The sequence below is a fragment of the Lonchura striata genome, chromosome 2 (genome assembly GCF_046129695.1).
Source record: "Lonchura striata isolate bLonStr1 chromosome 2, bLonStr1.mat, whole genome shotgun sequence".
NCBI lineage: Eukaryota > Metazoa > Chordata > Aves > Passeriformes > Estrildidae > Lonchura > Lonchura striata.
Window position 1 is genome coordinate 80130380 of NC_134604.1, and position 23559 is coordinate 80153938.

Here is a 23559-nt window from a genome sequence, read left to right on the forward strand (position 1 = left end):
GTGAAGAATCCAGCAATTAATCAGTAAGTATTGTAAAAAACCAGGAGTGTGGAAAGTCCTCTATGGACATAACTTTTATTTCCCGTTCACCCTAATCACCAGAGAGGAAGAGACTTCTTTGGGGGGTGATCCAGGCAGAAGGTGGCTATATTCCCCTATTGAAGGGACACTACACTGACTGTAGAAGTAGGCATTCTGACTCAGCTATAAAGACCTACATGTTTAGTAAAATGGAACTGGAAGGATGTGTGTCCTGAAAGTGCCTTTCCTTTCTTTGAAGTTTAGAGAGAGTTTGAGAAGGCCAGCTCAGATAAAAATATTTACATTTGGTTAAAAGAAACCCATTCCAGGAGTGAAGAAGTGTTGACAAGTAACTGAAGGATAAAAACCAGCTACTACTTTACAGTAATGAAAATAGTTGATGTTACATTGACTGCTGACATTGTATTGCCTTGTGTGGCTTTGACCACAACAGCTGATCTTTTGTCTATAAAAGCCTATATAAAAGCCAAACAAAAAGAAGAATCTTCAGGATCTCTTTAAGAGGGAGATTGCATTAAGTAAACTAACTCTTCCTTTTCCATAAGCTTTTGCAATTACATATATGAACAACAACAATAAAATTTACAGTGTTTTACATTTGTTGTAATTGTTCTTCAAGGGCAAAGTGTCTATATAGACAAATGAAAAAAATAAAAAAGCAGATAAGTTGCATCTCTGAAAGTTTAAAATAGCCTTCCTGCCTCACTGGGTCTTTTATTTGTATGTTACTTTTATTTTTTTCAAAGTAGGAGCCAGTGACACAGGATATTTTTTTTTTTAAGTATTGCATATTTAATTAGCTACATTCACTCTTCTTGAACTGGACTAGCATTAAGTGAAACTATCATCCTCTTCTCCTGGCACTTTGGATCGATTTGAGAGTAAGACATTTGCCCTAAGGGAGAGAGACATTGCATCTGCATAGAGCTGAACAAATGTTTTTTAATTAATGATTTATTCAGCTTATGCATTTCTTTGTCAGTGTGTAACAGAACACCCCTGGGAAGATCACTGAGAGAAGAGGCTGAACTTGGGACCTTGAATCTGAAACCAGGAATGTCTACTGCCAAAAGCCATGTCTTTGTTTAACAAAGCTACTTCGGCATCGGAACCCTAAGATGGGGTCTCTCCACTCTAGAGAGTGTTGTTTCCCTGAGTATCAGTCAATCACTGTCTGCCTGACACCCAGCCAAATCCAATCTTTTATTAAGTAATTAAATTTATTAAGTTACGCAGAGCCCATTTAGGTGACCTAAATTAGGATTACACCAATAATATACCATGTTTAACAGAAGAAATACATGATGCAGTTTTTCCCTGCCAGGTTTCCAATCCAATTTCTTGTTGAAGTTACTGGGTTGCTGCAAGAACAGGAGCAGTCATGTCTAGCCTCTGTCCCTCTTGAAGCAGTATGTATGTATTTATGTATGTATTTATGTCATGGGAGCCCAAATTTTGCTGCATTTAACTCTGAAGAATAGGACAGTTTTGGGTGGGGATCAGTTTTAAGGTGAGGGAATTCCCTTTTTCTGCTGTGACTTGTCAATTCCTTGATCTATCTTGCTATCAGGACTTTTAACAAATTCTGATTAACATATGAAGAAAGAATGAGAAACTACACCAAGCAAAGTCAAAAACTAGCTCAGCCTGATGCCTTTGACAGGGAGTGTAGCAAATACCTGGGCAGATTACATGAGGACAGGAACAATCATCAAGTAGTGCTTCTCTTCCCTGTAGGCACTTGAAGGTTTGGCAGAGTTCCCAGCCCAGGCACTGCCCACAGGCTGTATCCATTCAGACTGATCAAAGTTCAATCAAAAGTTAATTATGGCTTTTGTCACCTTGTGCTGACACCAGTGAAGCAGCAGAGATTTCTGGGCGGTTTGGTATGGTGGTTTTGCATACTTGTATAATTACAGGAGAGGGTGGCTGCCTGTTTTCCAGGAGCTTTATGAGCAAGGCCATTCCATGCCAGCAGGACAAGTTCCATAACCCATTTGCAGGTGAGAGACTTTCCTGAACATCTTATCTGTATGGAATCATCACTAGAATAAATTCAGAGGAACATTCTTCTCTTGGAAACACATGCAAGGGTTACATTATGAACATTTATGGAGGGACAGAGGAGGTTTTTTCAGCCCAACACAACACCTTGAGCAATGTTACTTGTTTCTGCTGCCACAGTGGGCAAGCTGTAACTCTGCTTCCAGTGGGGCAGCTGGTGCTTATGGGTGCCATGATCTCTGAGAGCAGTCACTCCAGTCATACTAATTTAAACTTCATGTTCATAGAAGACAAACTCTAAATGACCACAAGTACCATTAGAAAATTATTAATTCATAATTTTTATATTAACTTTGTCTGTATCCCAGACCGAACAAAGTGTAACAACCTCAGAGGTGCAGAGTGTATGTAATAAATGTCAGGGTCTTCCTATAGCTGTAAAAGGCAGCCATTACCCCCAAGTATTGGTGTTGTGAGGTGTTAGTACAAACTGCTGGCAGACAATGCTCTGTGCTGATCAACAAGACAGCAGCTGCCATTTAGCTGAACTCAAAACAATTAAAAGGAGCTTCCATCTCCTGCTTCCTCCTGGTACACCATAGAAGTACCTATAATTTCATTCTCTGAATGAATTGTTTGCTGTCTCAGAGATTTAAAGATAGATTAATTGTTTTATGGGCAGTAGCAAAAAATATGGTATATCTGTTTGGATTTTTGTTTGGTGCATACTGCTTGACAACAAGATCCTTATCAGCTAGTGGTTTTTGTGGGAAAGGTAGGATTTTTCAAAGCCAGTGAAGTGATTTAGGAGTGCAGATGAGAATGGATCTACTCATTTTTTTCCATCCACATAACACAGGACTAGTATCAAAAATGTACTGGTTTACCCCTCTGAAGTCTCCTAAATGCCTAAGATTTGGCTGGAGAGTGTGAAGACAGACAAAAAAAATCCTAGGAGGTTGAAGAAACTCAGCACAGAGGTTGTTATAGATGCACAAAATCCTTTGCACATCTCTCTGGATAGACCTGCTCTGTTACAATCCTCTGAACAGCGAGGGTGTCATGCAAAAGAGTTGCAGAGAGAACTGCACAGGGACCCCGTCCCTCTCCATGCCCTATGTCTGTGAAATCAGGGATCCAATTCAAAATCTCTCCAATGTTTAGTTTGCAACAGGGACTGAGAACAATGCTTTTCTCTCTCTGGCAATATCCTACAGGTCTTTTTTGATACTTTTCCAGGGGGGCCTGAGCCCATGAAGTTCTCTTGAGCTATTATTTTCCCCAAACTAGGAGGACCTAGCTTTTATTCTACCCTCTTGGGGTCTTCCAGTTATTACAGATGCTATCCTGACCCTTTGGAGATTTTCAGTGCCCTGGAGGTGTCAAAGTCAAAGATTTTGGTACAAATATGACTTTTCTGTGTTTAATTTCATATTTTTACTCAGTTTTGTGTGTGTGTAAGGTTCAGCAATGTCAATTATTCACTCAGCTTTATTTATAGCAAGCTACCAACATTGAAAACCACCTCTGAAATTGGAATCCTCTTCCTGCCTTGACCTGAGTGATTTTTCCTGAAGAATGTAGTCAAAAAAGCCATAAAGTGCTTCAGAAATCCTGTCAGTCCCTGGGGCAGAGCAATAGCTCTAGAAAATGTATTTAACTGAGAACATACAAAATGGCTTAAATGGCTTAGTAGAAAATGTCCTGAGCTTCAGTTTTGTAAATGTACTAGTTCAGAGGTATGGTAATAAATATTAATTTTATTTTGACATTTGAAAGAGACATTAGAATGCTGCCTATGTGCACTGCAGAATGATTAAAAATTATTGTGGTGTGTGAAATTTATGTTTTAGTTAGTATGATTACATCCTTCTAAAAATGTTCAAGCCTGTAATCTTTTAAAATTGTTTTTGCAGTAGAGAGATTAAAATTCAGAGAAGCACTTCATATATTTTTAAACAATCATGCTAATTTGAAAGCAACTCAAATAACATTCATTCTATTTTAAACATAAGTCAAAATGATCCACATTCAAATTCTTTGTTTCCAGTGAAAGTAACCATGTCCACAAAGAGCTTAGCAAACAAAGTTTTCTTGTACCATGAGTCACTACAGACATGACACCACAGATTGGGTATATAGCAGATATGGTAGAAAGAATAAATGTATTTCCACTTCAAATAAATTCTTTATTTCAGAATGCAGGATAGGTTTCAATCCACCTTTGCCTCCTGCCACACCTCTGCTCTCAGTCTGTGTACCTGTCTTGGAATTTCCCTGGTGTAGCAGTGGAGTCAGAGTCAGGGTGATTTGCTGCAGGCTGGGATTAGACAGTGATTGAGAACTTGTGTGGGCACAGTTCTGCTGGTTTACTGTTTACTTCACAGAGAAGGATCTTACATCAGGGTTGCACTGCTGAGGGTCAAATTTAAATCATAGTGGAATGAGAACAAAGTTGGTGTGCTTCTGAATGGAAGAAAAAAATTAAAGGGATACTCAAATCCTTAGAAAGGCATAACATTCTTATTGACTAACTCTGAGTCAGTCTGTGTCCTCATACTTGGTGATCCCTTTTCTTCCTCAGTTCTGGATTTCTCTCATTTGAAGGTTAAAAGGTAATTATAGGTCCTGTGGAAGATTATTTACTTTTGTGTTAGATGGATTACAGTGAGATACCAGTCTTGAAGCTGTGTTCTTTCTTCTTGTGGTACAATCGTGTCTTCTTCTCCATTATCCAGCATTGACTCTCATTCTTACTGTATTGTGGGCTTTCCCAAACCTTTACAAATTCAGTCTGTACATGTTTCAGTAGCAAGCAGAGACATTGCATATTTCTAACCCCCATGGGCTCATACAATCCATGTTTCCTCATCTGTCATGGAGCATTAGGTAAGGCAGGATGTGCCTCTTTGTCATATTATTTTATTGACTAGACTCCCTGGATGGACCTCAAGTCTGACTCACTACCAGCCTCATCCAGCTCACTTCACCTTTGCTGTCCTGATCCTGTGCAGGTGCTGGGGACTGTATCTGTCAGGGTGGGCTCTGCCCTGCGTGTGGGAGGTCCACCACCCCAGATCCTGGCTCATTGCTCCAGATCCAGTTGATCCTGTCCCTGATGGTGTAGATAAAGAGGTCTGTCTATGCCCACAGAACAGAAAGGATGCAAAGCTGCAGTTTCTTGATGACAATAGTGAAACTGATTGAAAAGGATAGTAGTTACACTGAAGAACCTGAAATTCCATGTTGGGTAATAATGTTGTGTGTTGACTGCAGGACCGTCACTGGAAAATAACTATGGAAGACAACTTTCTGTAGAACATATTTTGACAGACTTTATGACTTGTCCATTAGCAGTAACTAAAATTAGAGAAAATATTAAAGATTCAAGGTAAAAATGATATCTAGAATTCTTGATTGTATAATGTAGGTAAAAGCACTCTCCTTTCATACCTTAAAGGTGCTTGGTACTGCAGAGTGTCCTCACAAAGAGGAGGTGAATCCCAGATGATGTTTTCAGGCCATCTGTGTTTGGTGAGATGCTTTTAACGGGCAGATTCTCCCCTTTTCTTCCATCTGACCTTAAGGGAAAAAATGCATTAAGGAAGGATACTTCTGAGAATTTGAGTGTACCTTGCATTGAAAGACAAAGTTCCCTCTTTACTTGACTTTAAACTTCAGTTTAAAGTCAGTAATGACAGTTAACTCTTGGAGTAATGCCTAAAAAAAGAGTGTCAAATCTCTATTAAAACTGAGTTTATCTTTATTACTCCCTTGAGTTAGATAACGTAGTTTACAACCATTCTTTTTTTGTGTATATTGTAGACATACCCATAAATCATTACCATACAAATCATAAAACAACTCCCTGTGGGAATTTGGAAAACACCTGTGAAACACTGTTTTCCATTCCTGCTAGATAGAGTAAGACTGTCAGAAAAAAAAAAACCCTTTCTCACTGAGAAAATACTGCTTATTTGCCAAAATGAGAATAGGAAAATGCAGGAAACTCACAAGGTGCTGCTGGTTGGTACAAGGGCAAATAGTATCAATGTCAAGACCATGCACTTGTTGAAGAAAAACCAGAAGCATAAAAAAAAATAGATTAATCACATTGCTCAAAACTATGGATAGCTGCAGGTGCCTACTACTGATCTGACTACATTATCCTGTGAATTGTCCTCTGCTACAGGATAGAGAAAAATGAAGCAAAGCAAATGTAAAATTTAAGTTTTGAATTTCAGTTGAGATTGATTCTGGAGTGCTATATTTTGTTCTTTAGTAATTGCTGGTATTGGCAGAAAGTCCCTTTGGAATTTGGAGTGTTCTCATGTGGAGAGTTTATATGTGAACTAGCCAATCTAATTTTTTTTTTTTTTGTGCAATATTATTCCACAAAATGAGAGATGAGAAATGGACGTAAAACTTTCAGGTGGATTTCAAGAGCTTCTGCTCCTCTTTCCTGTTGAGAGGTATCAAGTAACTGTTGTGAGAACAATAGCTTCTCCTCCATAAAATCCCTTTTGATTACCCCTGGTATAAACTGCATTAGCATGAGTCATAGGGACCCTTACCCACATTCTGAGATGTCCACAATACTGTATACACACAACATGTGACAAAAAGAAAGCAATATGACCATGTGGCAGTTCTGTTTGATACAGCAAGACATGTTTGATATGACAGAGCTCTAGCTCAAAACAGCATTTGTTCCTTTTCCCACTGACTTCTTTCTGAAATCATCTGAGTATTCAAATCCTGACCTTTCACTGAGAGCCTTTATTTGCCATTCTTTAGGCAGTGGGACTCTGTAACAGGTTGACCATTCTGGAGAAACTGCTCAAGAGAGCCTCTGTGCCTTGGTGTCCTGACAAAGGAGGAAAACCTGACTCAGATGAGAATACATGTTTTTTAATTCCATCAAATCATTGACCTTCCTACTGAAAACTTTAAGAAGATTGTCTTCTATGCTGATGTTATTTGTGATGTGAACATATTCCCTGGATTTGGAAAATAAAAGCAAAGTAATTGGATTTTGTAAATGAACTCATTTTAAATGGGTTAGAGGAGTCACAACAGGGCTTTCAGGCCTCTTGTGTCTTGGGCAGAACCTGAACTTATGTTCTTGAAATAAAAAGCTCTGCATGCTATTATTACTCCCTAAGCCATACCAGATTGCAAATATATTATCCCTGATGTTTTTGGGGTTTTCTTTGAACAATATTTAGGCAAAAGGAAGGTGTATTTCTGCAACTGTTTTGGCAAAATTACACTGACAGAATATGTCATGGCTGGTGTCTTTCTATAGAAGTATTTATAAAATATGTCTATATATAAATCTATACAAATGCAATTTGAATAAATTTTTCTTAATCTGTAGTCTGGAGTCCTTCAACAGTCTGCTGAAAACACTGATTGAATTTTGCTGGATCTATTTTTATTTTCCAGCTTTTATAATGCTTTTAAAAGTTAAAAGAACTTGACCTTTACTAAAAGGGTAGAAAGTAAAAAGATATTATGGTTATGGCTAAGGGTATAAGATAGTCAGCAACAAGAATGAAGCTGCTCTCTGTACTATTAGTGAAAATATGGTAGTTACCTAAACAAATCCTTAAAAATCTGGTTCACATTTTGAAATGTTATTTGGAACTTGTGGATATTAAAGCAGAATATAGCATGATAACTGAAATCAGTCTCTGTAAAAGACTCTCTGAAACTGAACATGACTGCAGCTGGAAAGAGGAACACGAGTTCTCACACCCATTTTCCATCTATTTTATCCAAGCAGAGCGTACTACTTTTTGCAATATCAGGCAAAGACCTGGTCTTTGAGAGAACTCACCGAAAAAAGAAATTTTCCATTTTCCTTAATGTGATATGCTTATTCATGTGAGCTGTTACATGCTGGGTAAGGGCATATAAGGGAAACTCTCCATGACATGGAAATACCCTGTCATCTTGAAGACTAAGGTCACTAAATAGAAAGCAGAAGGTTACTTATGACAGAAAGACTTTCTGCAAAGGTTCATGGCTCACAGGAGGGAACTACTGATTGTCTGAAAGGCCTGAAGAGGCAGTAAACGCCAGAGAGGTCCTTCCCAGTGGCATACTTAACAAAGAGCTATCCTTCCTTCTTTGTGACATGGTGACATTACTTTTTTAATCCACCAGAGCTGCTCTTTGATGAAAAGGAGAATGGTGACAATACAGCCGATAAACCTGACTGCTTTTCCTACTGCTATTCATGGGAAACTGTAAGTGCTAGGAGAAAATTGGAAGCCTGAAGTTTTGAAGACATAATATCCAGAAGCTAAATTCTCTCTCAGAAGTTCTAAATATGCTCCTGAATATGTCCACATAGTAATGGTGCAACAGCAGAGAGGTAATTTAGTCCCTGTTTAGAAAACTTCTTTTATTGTGAGTAGGAAAACATATGCATATTTTTTTAAATGAAAATGTATTTAAACCTGCTACCCACCTATTCACTTTAAACATCACAAACGCACTACATTAAAGCAGAAAATACTATTGCTCTATTCCCATTTAACACCAGCACCCGCATTTCATCTATGTTTTTGAAAAATGCAATCAAATTACTCATTCCTGAACCTTCTCTTATGTGATTCTTCTTCACTCCTATCAACTTTCCCCTTGTATATTGAAGCGAGTATATTTCGGGGACAGGATGTCACTTTCAATGCCTTGGTCTGATTCTGAAGTAAGGTTAATTGTTAGGAATCAGATGATTTTAATAAGAAATTAAATATTTTTTATGAGGGTTTTGCCGAAAGACTGTGTAAAAGAAATCAGTTATTTTCACAATTGACTGAGAAGTTTTAAGTTTAGTTCTGCACATTCAGTTGATAGTTTTACCAGCAGAGGGCAAGAAAGTATTACAGATGGAAATGGTGCTACTTTCCCAAGCAGCCACAGCGGAAATGTTAAGCAGTATAGCCTGAGGATGGAACGTGAAAGGTAACAACCATCCCCCTTTTTGGGCATAATGGCTTTTCAACAGCCTTTTACTCTCAAGGATAGTCATAGACAAGATGGAAAAGGAGCACAGGAGACCACCAGAGCTGCCAACTGGTTCATGATACTTTGTCAGCACAAGTTCCTCCAGCTGAAATCTGATTTCTGAGGGGTGTGAGCGAAGGTGACACACTGTACCTTTTCTAACCAGTCTGCAGTCACACGCAGTTCCTCACTGCTCACTTTGTGAGATGAGGAGGCACACAGCTGCCTGTTTGATACAGGGCTCCCATCCTTTGCAGTTGTTACAGCTGTTGAGTTAAATCTGTAAAGCAGGGTTTGCTCCTTCCTCAAGGGGCAGACAAAACTCTATTTGAACTCAGATTTTGGAAGCTTGAGCTGATGCCCAGGAATAAATATCTGGGATTTTTCATCCAAACATGAATAAAGTGTGCTTGTTGCTATATATTTTTGTGATGAGGGTATGTGTTGTAGATGCACATGTGGAAACAAAAACTTTGAGCTTTTACATGGAATGAATTTTCAGAATGTTCAGTTTAAGACTCCAGACATCATTTGTTATGCAGCAGTGTGTATTTACCAAGGCATTTTTCAAATTTCTTTAAATCATTGCAGTGAATTTAAAAATGCTGGGCAGCCACTCTTTCAACTAGAAAAGCTTCAGATCTCCTGATGCAAACCTTCTGTTAAGGTCCAAGCTTAGTTTGCCATACAATTTTTTGCTGTCAGTGGTACCTTATGAATGAAAAGTGTCTGATTTAGGCAAAAGTTACAGCTACCTTTTCTTTGTGTTCTCCTGATTTCATTGCAGTAAAATATATAACTCATAAGTAGGCTATTTCATACTCTTATTTCACTGTTACTGACAAGGCAAATAATTTCATTTCTTATGATAATGGAAACAGAATTCTGAGGAAAATAATAAGCTTTGGTTATCTTAGCTGATCAGGCTGTACTGAGTAGGGCCTAAATGTCTTAGAAGAATGAAAGTGATTCAAATAGTATAAAAAACATTTTAATGTGACAATAATAGTAATAATAGTAATAACAACAATAATAACACTAACCCCAAAATTATACTGGTCAAATGACGAAATTAGGAACATATTAATAAAGACATGCTATTTTAGTAATAACTATATCTTTAAAGTGTAACCAATAATTTTCAGACCAATGAAATACTTATATAAGAGGAAGCCTTATTGAGTTTTCATAAAGGTATTTTTGCTCCTCTCTGTGGTGGTTAGTTATGATTATACTGCAAGTCTAACGTTTTCTCATTGCTTGATTTAAGTCTCTAGAAACAGATTCTATTTACATAGCAGAAATACAAAATTCACAAAAAATTTACATAACATATGCATAGCTTCAGAGCTCTGGTCAACATAAAATCTATATAATGGTGACCACTGGATCCTTCTCTTTTTCTTTTTACATGAAAAAGATCAACAGCTGTACTCTGAGTGTTTTTTTAGTTGTGGTTTTTGTTTGTTTGTTTTGTTTGGTCATGTGCTATCTCAAGTACTTTTGATTTATTTCTCCTTGTAAGATTTAATAATTTATTTTTTAGTGTATGAAGACATGTCAATATTTTGAAATGGGACTATGGACAGCAAAAATATCTTACAAATTGCTACCCTTATACTATATAGTGTTTGTTTCTTATGCTTTTTTCCAAGTCAGTGTAGATTGGAATATATATATATATATATATATATATATATATATATATATATATATATATATAATTTATACACACCCATATTTTTTGAATGCCACATATTATTTTTTAACCAACCTCCTATAGGAATGATTTTTCATACAGAAATCCATTGACCTCCGGAGATATTTCCCTGCTGTACAATAAATCAGACTTTTCACATATTCCTGATAAAAAGGACACAATTCTTGCTTTGGAACAGCTCAGAGTTGACAGCAGTGGCCTCAGTGATCTGTACTGAGCAGGAAAGTCAAATTCCTTTATCATCAGTCACCTGTAAATGCTCAGAAATGGAAACTCTGCTCTTTTTAACCTCAACACTGGTCTTTCCACAAGGTCAGGTGGAGCGGATCATAGGAAGAGGGACATCAGGCCAGAAAATCATCCTGGAAACTGAAATGATGATTTGATACCCTGAAAATAAATTTATAAACCTTTGACATCTCTTTGATAGCTCTGGCAGAGGAGCCTCAGCAGCACCTCCCACTAACAGCTGAGGTAATGAAGAAAAGTTTAGGTGTTGAAATTAGTATGAGATAAATTGTGCCTGAAAGTTACTGTTGTCTCTCATGACTGTAGACAACTCCATCACCCTCAAACCTTGGGTCTTGCTTCAGACCCCTGCATCTGGTCAAATGGTTCCCACTCAAGGAGTCTTAATAGGACAGACTATGTCAGGGCATCTGCCATGTAATCCTTTATGTTGTGCTTATAGCAGTGTTCTTAAAAAATATTTTTCTCCCTCTGTTTTTGAGCTAGAACACTCTTGTACTCCATTCCTCAGTTTTTGCTATTTAGCCCAAGGTTAATTTCTGAAAATGTGTTCTAAGCAGATGTTTACTGAAACTCATGGGAAATCTGGTTTGTGGAGCACTTAAAATGAAAAAGTTTGTAAAATGTATATTTGTGAACAGTCACAGCAAATTTAAATGAGTTTATTTTTCATAAAATGCAATTAAAACTCATTAGGGGTTTGATTTGGGTGAAAGAGACTATAACTTCTCTCCCATCATCTTTTGCAGTTATGTTCTCCTTTTTCTAGTAAGCAAACTTTTTTTTCAAAGTTCCAGACTACTTTGTTAAAGAATCAAAACTGTGTTTTTTTGGCTAAAATTCTTTTTTTTTTTCCTCCCCTGACCTTCAATAGCAAAACTAATCTGGAAAGGGGATGCTTTTTGTCAAAATGATACTTTAAAATAGTTTTGTTAGAAAAATTGGAAGCAAATGTCTTTGTATTTGGCTCAGATTTTCCTAAGTGATAATGTTGAAGAAGTTGAAAGAAATTGAAAACTGTTGAAGAAATTAATGGCAAAAGTTGCAATGCTAATATATTTACACTGTGCTAGTAATCAGATCAGTTTTTAGAGGATAGTTGATATTCAGTTATGCAGTAAAATTCTGGTGTCATTGAACATTGCATAAAGCTAGAATAATATCCATTATTTTATTTCATTTAACTTCAAGATTGAAACTAAGAATGTAATTCAATTTACTGAGGAGCAAAGATGGTCTTGAGTGTATGGTTCTTAAAGTACCATGGAATGAAGAACAGAGATCCCTAACTCAGTCAAACATCTATTAAAAAAAAAGCAAACCAAAAAAACCCCAAACCATTACCCTCCTTGCATGTATAACCAGTAGAAAAGATCCATTTTGTCTTCCATAACCATTGTAGCACGATGCTTTTCAAAGGCAGTCGAGTGAATGGTAGTTGTTTTGCCATTTTCTGATCCATCAATATCTGACTTGTGGTGTTATTCTGTTCATGTTGCTTTTATTTGCAGCTCTCATCAGAAAGGGAAAATGGGGCATACAGCACTTTTTATTTCCCCTGTAACATTCATGATAGTGTCTACCATATGTTCTCCCTACATTTTTTGTAAATACACTATGAGAACATATGTATGTTATTTCCTAACTCTCTTATGCCAGCACTTGTCTGAGATGTCTGCAAGGATGCTGTGTCTTATGACAGTATAACAATCCTTTGAATGCAATTAAAATGATTTTGAATGTTTTAGGGTGTTTTAAACACTAATTCATGCACTATTTAAAATTTCTTCCCAGGGTTCTGTTTGTGTCTTGACAATTTTTGTAAAATTAGAGTGTGTACAGATCACAGGTCATAATTTAGCTGATGTTCAAGTGTCCAGCATGCATGAACTTTGGAGAGGTGTGTCATCAAATCTGAAGTGAGATACCAGTATTGTGACTGGGTCTTTGTGGTGAATATACAAATGTAATCTCACTCCTTTGTCCCTGAGCATATAGTTTTAGATGGGATACTAAGATCCTGTTTGAACTTTTCTATTATTTTGATTGTACTTTTATGAAAGGGTGAAAAATTTAAGCAAACACCTCATACCAAAATCCTCTTCAGTGAATGCCATGCACCCACTTTCTTTGGCTCTTCTTTCAGTCTCTCAATGTTTGTGATCACCTAATTAAAATGGAAAAAAAATTGTATATTTGATTTTTCAAACGTTGATACAAACATCTAAAATGTTTGTATGGATATCAACAATGACAAAGCAAGCAGATTCAACACCTTAACTTGGGTCTCTATATAAATATCCTGAACTCAAGCCCATTCATTTATGGACACAAGCTTGGTGAAGTCAGCAATATTACAAAAATTAAGAGGATTTTCTATATAGTGGTTTGCAAGCAACAAAATGGCCGTGAACACTTAAATATTGAAGGCTGATTTGTTCCATGTGTTAGAAGAGTGTACACTGACGAGAAGTTGCATGGGTTTTAAGAAGATTTGATTGACACATTCATATTTTGGGAATCCAATGTGGGGCCAGAGTGCTTCAGGCTGTGAATCTGCACTGGCACACAGGCATGTGGAATGGATGAGCCATGTAATGCTGGTGGTCCTTCCCCGAGTGCTGCAAGTTTTAGGCTGTGGACAGGAGTGTGTATCTCAAAGAGATTCTGGTACCGTGCAGTGCTGTTAGAAGTCAAGAGTAACTGACAGATCTGTGTGACCAACCTTTTGTAATGCCTCTTTAGAAAGGATATCCTAATTGTTTCTCTTTGATGCTCTTTTCTGTCAAGGATGCCTTTGTGGATGTTTGTAGTGGCAAGGGTAATTCACTATTTATGGTATGCGGAATTCATTAACATTAGTTTCTGTTCTGTGTTTTTTAATCACCAGCAACATGTGTTACTGGGTACAAATTTGCATCTGTTATGCCTATCATTCTGATGTGGGTGAGTGACTAAGGCACTTTTAAAGCAAGTTAAAGAAATATCAGTGTAAAAGTGAGGAAATCAGACTTTAATCATCATGTGCCACACCCACAAAGACATTCCTCTGGCCACAAGTCTGGGTTACTGGGTGACCTTTACTGGCCTTTTCAGTCTGTTTCATTTTTGGCTAATACGTAGGAGTTTTGGTTGGCAATGTATCTGGGCTATAAATGGAGAGGAACGGGAGTAGGTCTCTAGGCAGCTTTGATTATTTGCATCTGAGGAAACTCTTAGAGATGTTATTGCTCTCCAAACTGAGCAAAATTATATTATTTCGTGATAAAAAATATTTCAGAAAAATATTTTTTGTGGTTTTTTTTCTATGAATGTTTGTAGCCTCTGTTTTGCCAGTAGCTTGATATGAAAACACATCAATGCAATAAATGTCTGCTTTAAGTTCTTTGTCATTTCAACAGACTCAGAATAATTTAGGTTTGAAAGGACGTTTTAAAGTAAATTAGTCTAACCACCTGGTGAAAATAGGACTTATTTTGGAGTCAGACCAGGTTGCTCAAGGCTTTTTTCCAGACAAAAATTAAATAATTCCAAGGATGGAGGTCCCACAGCATCTCTGTGCAATTTGATTGAGTATCTGATTTCTCTCAGAGGGTGAATTTTTTCTAGTACCTTGTCAGAATTTCTGGTGTTGCAACTTGTGCCTGCTGCCCCATGTCATGTCACTGTTCATCTCCTGGAAGAGTCTCTGTCTTTTCACATACTCCCATCAGGGAGTGTATATCACAGTGTGCAATGCAGCGCAGAAGGCTCTTGCTCTTTGTTGCTGCAATGGATGCTTTGCTAAGTCGTGCTCAGCTTGTTACCCAGCGTCTTTCCTGAATTTCTAGTTTTCTGTTTGTAAGAGGAAAAGGTGTAATTCTGATCTCAAGTTTAGATACTAAGTCTGTGAGCTACTTGTAGGCAGTCTCTCTAGTGTCTTCCTAGAGAGAGCTCGTTTGGAACTGTTCTTTGGAAGAACTTGCTTGGCATAAAGGAGGTTTGAACAAAAAACCTGTTTAATGCTCACAATAAAAATGTGTGCCTAAACCTGGATGGTTGATGAACCCAACTTCATGCCATGTTGAAAAGAAATAGTTTATCAAAGTGTATTCATGCTTTATTTTTTTTTAAATAGTGTGATGATCCATTGGGTACAGCTCCATTGGGTACAGCTCCAAGGCTTTATAGAATCTGGATTATAATTTCAAATCAGAAATATTTGGAGCTTATTTCTGGCAGATTTGGAGTTTCTAGTAAAAGTGCACTGGAATACCTTATTTATAAGTTTTGTTTTATCGGATCATTTTTTCCCCTACTTTTGTTGGATTGGGGAGCAATATTTTTATATTTTCCATTAAGTTTTTAAACTAAAGCTAAGCCTGGAAATTTTACAAATAAAATAGTGTATAAAAAAAACCCTTGTTTTAAAAAAATCAAACTAGATTGTACTTGACAAAGAAAAGGCCTATATTATAAAAGGCTCTAGGTATCAAAACAGTATTTAGAGTCCAAAGTATACAGAAGAAAATGTGTTTTAAATGAGCATTTAATGAATAATAAGCTGCTGAAGCACTAGTTATTGCTGGCATTAGCTGGAAGGAAATGAAAACTAAGTGCTAAAAGCAGAAAGATATCTCTTTTATGATCAAGAGTATTTTGAGGAAAAGTTAAAATCTGAAACCTTGATTGTAAAACATTATGTAGCAACATGAGCATTTAGAGGCCCTTTCTAGTTCAATTAATGCCTACACATTTCAGAAAAATATAAAGATGGGAAAACAAATTATGTCTTATAACTGTCAGCCTATATAGCAAACATTTCAAAGCTGTATCTTTAAAGGAAGAAAATATTCTACTTAGGTTTTCCTCTTCACTTACAATTCAGAGTGACACTCTTACGACGTTGTTGTTTACTTGTTCTTAAGTTACATTGGTAGCATTTGGACTTTTCCTGCATCGTGTACTGTTCTAGAGCTTTCTTGTGAGCCACAACAGTTAAATATGTTTCTTCTCCAGCTTGTGAAATAGTATGATGAGCACTACTCATCCAGAAACATTCCTCCTCTCCAGTAGTCACATATCCTGGAAAGATATGTTCATGATGTGAGGAAGCAAAGCAAGGCAAGTCCAGTAAATAATATATATTCCTGACCCACATGACAGAGAGGCCAATGAGGTGAGGTGCTCTCCTGAACATCATACTCACCAGCAAGGAGAAGCCTGTTGGGGTTGTATGTCAAAGGTGACTTTGCCTGCAGGAGCCAAAAACTGGTGGAGTTCAGGATCTTGAAGGGAAAGGGAAAGGTTAAAATGAAGCTCATAGTCCTGGACTTCAGAAGGGCAGATTTTGGCTTCTTCAAAAATTTGCTTGAAAGAGTCACATGGGATAAGGTCCTAAAGGAAATAAGGACCTAAAAAAAGAAAACTGGTTAATATTTAAGGCTCTTCTGTTGCACTCAATGAGTAGGTAGTCAGGCAAAAATGCCGGGAGACTTTTGCAGATGAACAAGGAGTTCCTGGCCAAACTCAAACAAAAAAATGAAGCATGCAAAGAGTGGAAGCAAGAATGGGTAATCGGGGAGGAATACACAGATATTATCTTAGCATGTAGAAATGGATTTAAGAAAGTCAAAGCCCAAATGGAACTGAATTTGTCCAGAGGTGTTAAAAACTATAAGGAAGCATTCTGTAAGTAGACAAAAGGAAGACTATGGACAATGTGGCCCAGTGTACTATGAGATGGGTGACCTGGTTACACAGGATTTGGAAAAGGCTGAGATGATGTATGCCTTTTTGCCTCAGTCTTTTCTGGCAAGATAATCCCTCAGGAATCACTAGTCACAGAGACCAAGCAGGAAGATTGGAGCAAAGCAGATGCCACCTTGGTGGAAGAGGATCAGCAAGTAAAATACTTCCTCACTCCCTTTCTGTATCTATATATTACATCTCTTTAAAAATAAAGTAGTTTTTGAGCATATGCCTCTGAAATATTAGTTATTATTAGATAGAGGAGGCAGAGTAGGACATGGTATGTAAAATCTGTGGGATATATCTTTGGTGTAATGGTTTTGATTTTAAAATAGGGTGATTTTGGGTTTCAATTCTGCATATTCCTAATTGGCACTCATTCAAAGTGCTCAGTTTCCAAATGATAGACCTGATCTTCTGCCTGAAGTTGATCTTGGAAGAAACCTTTTTATTTTCAAAAAAACACCTTAGTGTATTTTCAAAACCAGCTAGATACTGAAAAGTCAAAGTCAGCAGTGTTAACAGGAGACTTAGATTTCTAGACACTGAATTATTTAAAAAATGGGGCTTAGGTTTTTAGAACTTAAATGAAGTTGTTTAGACTGCTTTAAATATTTAGGCATTTCTTTGTGTGGATGTGACATGAGAACATGTCCACAAGTAAATGCTAAAAATATTATCCCACAAATAGCCATTCAATTTGTTCTTCCTGCATTTAAATCAGCTAACCTGAATATATTCTACCAGTAAATCATTAAAGATGTGTAGTCAAAATACACAGGAAGCATCATCACAGCTTGAGTGATGCTCCCTATGTTGTAAAGAAAAATATTACATTTGACCGTATCTGACAAGTTAGAAAATACCACTAGATTTTAGAATGTCATGTGCCTGCCTTCCTCTTACTCTGGGTTAATAATGTGCCCATAGGTACAGTTCTCTGCATAATCTTTTTTCTCAAATCTTACAGTGTTTATAGGTATGTTTTTATAATGTATGACTACGCAGCAGCATTGAAGTAGGAGTGTGGAAATCGAAACTTCTGTTAAATGTGATTTCTTTTTGCAAACACCTTCAGATAGAGTGATTAGTACTCCTGCCACTGTTGCCTTGAGTCAGCATCACTAGAAATATTATGATTCCTATTAGACAAAATTTATCTGTGACAAAATTTAAACATGGTTTCAGGAATTAGGCCAGTGTGAATTTGGCAGACTACTCTGAATAGTTCCAGACAAGATGCTTTCCATCTATTTCCAGATGTAAATATGTTCTGACAAACACTGTGAAGAAAACATGCCTGCCTTTGTTCTTGAGTTTTCACCTTTTGCTGACAAGATCCTCTCTGATTATATCTTGGGGTAAGATAGCGTGCACAGCCTTATTGCTTTCCTGGTTCATGAGGCAGCAAGAGGTACCTTACGCTCTAATGATCAATACCTGAAATTGTTAAATTTCTTGTTCCAATATGCTAAAAGTCTCACTGCCATGCTATCAAGTGATCTTTCAATTATGGAACACCATAAAGACACAAAACTCTGCTTCTTGTTTATATTTCCTTAAACTGTGTACTATTTCTGATAGTATGGCAATTTCAGAAATTGTTTCTCCTTGCCCCAGAATTTCATCTTTCTAAATTTTATGTCTGGGCTACAGATGGAGATAATATATTTCTTGATTATCTGCAAATTAAAGTGGCATAATATTCTTTTATTTGTGTAATGGAAAGTGATACTTTGTACCTTTCATTTTCTAACTGCAATACCTGGGTGATTTACCTGCTTTTCAGAAAGAGTGAAATTTTTTTCCCTATAGTTTGCATTATTAAAAAGATGTGTCTCCACCACTGAAAATCTATATGAGGTGAATAAGGTTATACTTGGATTGAAAGCTCCAAAAAAATGGAAATTCATCAAAGTGTTTATTCAAAGAAGTTACTTTTCCTTGTCGAGGTTTCCGAGGCTTTTAGCTGGAATCAGCGCAATATTGTAAATTTGTCTCTAAGATAATGAACTAATCTAGATTTGATCACTGGTGATCACTAAACTGATGATCTATTTAAAAAGATCAATGAAGAACCATTCTTATCAGTTATCTTGACCTTCTAGATTATTCAGACTATAGAGCTTCATTCACTTTGTGAATTAACCTTTTATTTTTAACTTTGAACAAATTTCTTTATCATAGGACAAAGCAAGCCTTTTAGAAAGAGTCTTCTATAAGAAGTGGGGAAAATCAAGATAAACTCACTACCTTTCCCCCTCATATTTTAATCCAATTCTGCCAAAGGCATTGTGTTTACCTAATACAGACAAAATGCTTTCAAGCATATTCTTCCTATGTTTTGAGCAATCATTTCATAGACATATATGTATATAAAAATTGCTATTGGCTATAGCCACTAAAGCTAGTAAAATGTTGCTTTCCTAATTTAATATAGAAATATATCAATATATTTTATAATCTTAATATACAAGACTTTAATATTAAATCTTTAGGTAACATTTTGTTTGCCTTAGTAGACTGTATTCCTGTTAAAAGGATGCACACATCAAAACTAGTATTTAAAATACATTGTCTTTGTTTTTAGAATTAAGACTCTTGCATTTCAAGCCCCTGATTGACATGTCAGGGAAGTAAGAACTTGAAAGAGAATGGAAATATTTAGTTTTATTCAATACCACTTTTTGGATAACAAGTGTACTTGCCTTGCAGTGTTAAAAAATGAGTAGAATAACATTAAAATATAAATAAATCCTTGAATTCTAACCAATTGGTGTAATTTTTTCTTTCTCATGTTTTATTCCATCACAATGATTTTTCTTTATTGTCTGTTTGCTCTGGTTATTACCACTCATGCATGAAAAGGAGTTAGATGTCCCACACTAAAGCAGCACAGCAAACAGAAGTGATTATTTTCCCAACCAGTCTGCAAAGCATTTTGTGCTTAGAGTTCCACTGATGCAAAAAACCCCAAATTGTATATATATCCATTCTGCTGGGTGTTCAGCAAAAGCTCTGAAGAGAAATGCTGCATAAAATATCTAAACAGAAAATTCCTCAGGGAATGGGAGTTGAAGAGCTGAAATATGGTTTCAGGAAGTACTTTTCCTTTAGAATTATTGTGAGTCTCTAAAAGTATGTTTGATGGTAGGGCCTCAGAGGTTGGAGGCATACATGAATTAAAACCCAGTCTTTAAATGTGCCTGTGGTGCTGGCAATTAATCACATGATCTTTATGAAACTCTCTTAGTTTGCTGCAGCAGATGAACCCATGGAGTAAAACCCTAGATTTTGTTCAACACAGAACTGGTGCAGCAAATATCTTGGATAAATGTTAAGACTGTAAGACTATAATCTTGATTGTACTTGATATCTTAAGTTACAGAGGAATGATTCATTCCCCATTAGTTTCAGACACAAAATGAAGATGTCTAATTCAGGGTCAAATGCACTTTGTAATGAACAGAGATAACATTATTTCCAGAAGTAAATTTTAGCCCATTTTTTCTCATCCCATTGATTATAAATGTTATGCCACAGTGAAGTGCTTCACGTTAAGTGGGATAAATCTAGTTGTGATCAGTTAATACAGTTGGGATCAGCCAAGATCAGGCTAAGATATCTCAGCATAATGAAATAATGAAGAAATTCAATTTTCTTGCTCCTAAGATGAGTTAAAATAATACTGTCTTGGGGATTGTTAAATAGCAGTCATGGTTATGGCAGAGACCTGTCCTTCTCAACCGTCTCTGTGTTGAGCCTATGGTTACCTAGTGGGACAAGATAATGCTGTCCTTAAGTCACTCTATGTGCAAGAATTAAATGTGTGGCTCAGTCCCAGTAGAGAATATTTATTTAGGTGCAGAGATTCTTGTCTCTTCACCTTGTTCCAGTTTGTGTCCTCTTGTGTCTGTGTCAGTCTCTGTTGACACAATCAGCCACAATTAGGGGGAAGATAGCCTCTTCCAGAAGCTTCTCTCTGGACCTGTCTCTCCTGTAGGACTTCCAATGCAGGGGTAGAGGATCCAGACTGTGGCTTTATCTCCCCGGAGACTGTGGGTTGTTGCAGTGCTGAAGCTGAGCCCACAAGGCTCTGTTTTGTCCCAAGAAACAGCAGAATTAAATCATATTTAGTGAAGGGAGGGGATGAATTTACATGATTTATTACAAACCTCAATTTCCAGGCAAATTTGAAGCTCAAGATAACTTGAGCTGAAAAAGTCTGACTAGGCAACATGTGGGTCTTTCTCCATATCTTATGGTGATCAATATTGCAGTGGCCAGAAAGAGAACAGTTGCCTATGTTGAAAAATAGACTTTTCCCATTTGGATTCTGGAGGTTCCTTCTCTACGAATGACATAGTACTGCTTGTATTGAACCAGGCACTGTTAGTATTGACCATATTGAAAACAAAAGAAAATTAGTTTGGACATGAGATGTCATCAGAGACTCTACCAATCCCAAATATGAAACAGAGAGAAAGAAAGTTATCAATGCACCAAAGAAAAAGTTCCTTAAAAAGAGGCTGAGAAGAGATGGGAGCACTAAGTAATGTTTGAGCTTGTTTGGAGTTGATTTGAGTAAAAGGGTTGTTCTAAATTAGACACAGGATCTCTAATTCAGGAAGCTATGGGACTGGTTGCTGACAGACAGCAGTGTGTTAAAATAGACATTGTTAAAAGGGTGCAATATTAATCAAATTATTACAATGAAGCTAAAATGCTCTAGAAAAGTAGGACGAATTTCCAAGAACATTGCTATTCCCAGAGGAATATTGCTATCCCAAAGGCAACCATCCTGCCTCTGGGACAAAACCTAGTATCTTTTCGTGACACTACATTACTGAACTGGTGAAGAACATTGATGTTGATGGTCTTATGGTCTCTTCCTAACCTCTCTTACATTACAATACAACCTCATCTGGCTTCTCCTTGAACTGGTCCATGCATTCATCTGGCAAAGAGTTCACAGTAAGCCATTCTTATGTAGACCTGCCAGCATTTCCAAAGCTGGTTTGTGTAGCTCCACATCATGCTGCAGTGCATGATAGAGACTTATCTTGCCTCCCTGTACACGCAACCATTGTAAATATTTATATAGGCAGAAATATAACTGAGTACCTAGGGATTGTGCCCCTTGTCTAAAATAACCTGCTTAAGCATAGGGTCAGAGAGACAGATCATATGCCTCAACTAGATACATTTCTCAGTGCTCCTGGAGGATCAAATAGAAGCATGTCTTTGCAATTTTTGTTATATTCCAATCAGTTATCCATATGAAGACACACATAGACTTTCAATGACAAATTAAAATAAAACAATCTTCTGAAACCCCAAATTTTGAATGGACAATGTGTCTCTCTTTGATACTGATAATATTAGGAGAAAATAACCCCTTCAGCACCACATTCACTGAGTTAACAAAAATCTACTGGATACTGGCAATGACAAAACAGCTCAGAAATTCCTGACAGCTATTAAAGTTACAAGAATGTAGTACAAATCCCAGAAGTGTAAGTCTAATAGAGTGTTTGATCACAATCTAGAAAAGATAAAGCAATAGAGCAATAAAAGAGATATCTATATATATCATGTTATGTAAACCTCTCTGTTTTCAGCTGTTACATTTTTGAGGCAAAAATGTTGAATAATAGTTTCCCAAAATTTGATTCCTAAACAATTTTGAGTTAATATACATCACAATCTCCAGAGAATACAAACATGTGCTTTCCTCCTTTAAAATCAAAACAAGGTATGTTTTCTTCTGAATTTAATTTCACATATATGTCTCTTTTAAAAAGGCATATCTGGAACAAAGGTAATTACCCAAAATAATAGTTGAAGGAAGTGAAGAATAATTATGCATTTTCTGTCTATCAATTAATTATTGTACATTTTCTCAAAGAACACAGCGTTAATTTTTTGGAAGGTTTTAATGGGTCACTGCATTGAAAGAAAATGTTGGAATTCCTACTTGTATTGTCAGATATTTGTAAATGTAATTATGGTGTTATGAACTGCCAGAATAGTAAATACACAACATCATTGCCATGGAAATTAAACATGCAATAACAGTGCTTTCATAATTACAGAGGAATATGGTGACCTGTGGGAAAAAAGCTGAAACTGGTGACGTTTGGATGACCTGCCTATTCTTAATTCTAGTTCTTTTTCTTTCTACTACTACTTGCAGATTTGTTCATTTAGCTGTGTTTACACCTGGTGCCATTGAGGCCTAATGACAAACACATAACTCCTTCTCAGGAGCTGAACTTCCATATGAGATATCTCTCAGGCATGCACTTTAACAGACTGATGAACCAGAAAAAAATCTGAATATAGTAGCCAAGGTAAAAATTATCTGGTTTCGTGAGATATAAGTATTTGTACATAACCATACAAGATGACAAATATCAGTGTGTTTGATTTTAATGGATCAAAGGATTCGACTCTGTTACTTTTTATGGCTTTAGTTTTTGTGGCTTTCAGGAAAAATGTGTCAGGGTTGTAACATCTATACATCTATTACCTCATTAAAGTAGAACCAGAAGTAATGAACTTATCTCCACAAATTGGATTAGAAATTTTGTCCTTTAATCTTGGTATTCCAAATAACAAATGTTCCAGATGAAAGAGACCAAAGCAATAGTTACTTGCTAAATTACACTTTCAGATTTTTTGCATCATTTTAGTATGTTTGGCTTCTTTTTTGGTTGTTTTTGGTTTTTTTTGTTTTTGGTTTTTTTTTTTTTTTTACTAGGTACTATTTAACTCCCTGGAAAATGTTTGCTTAT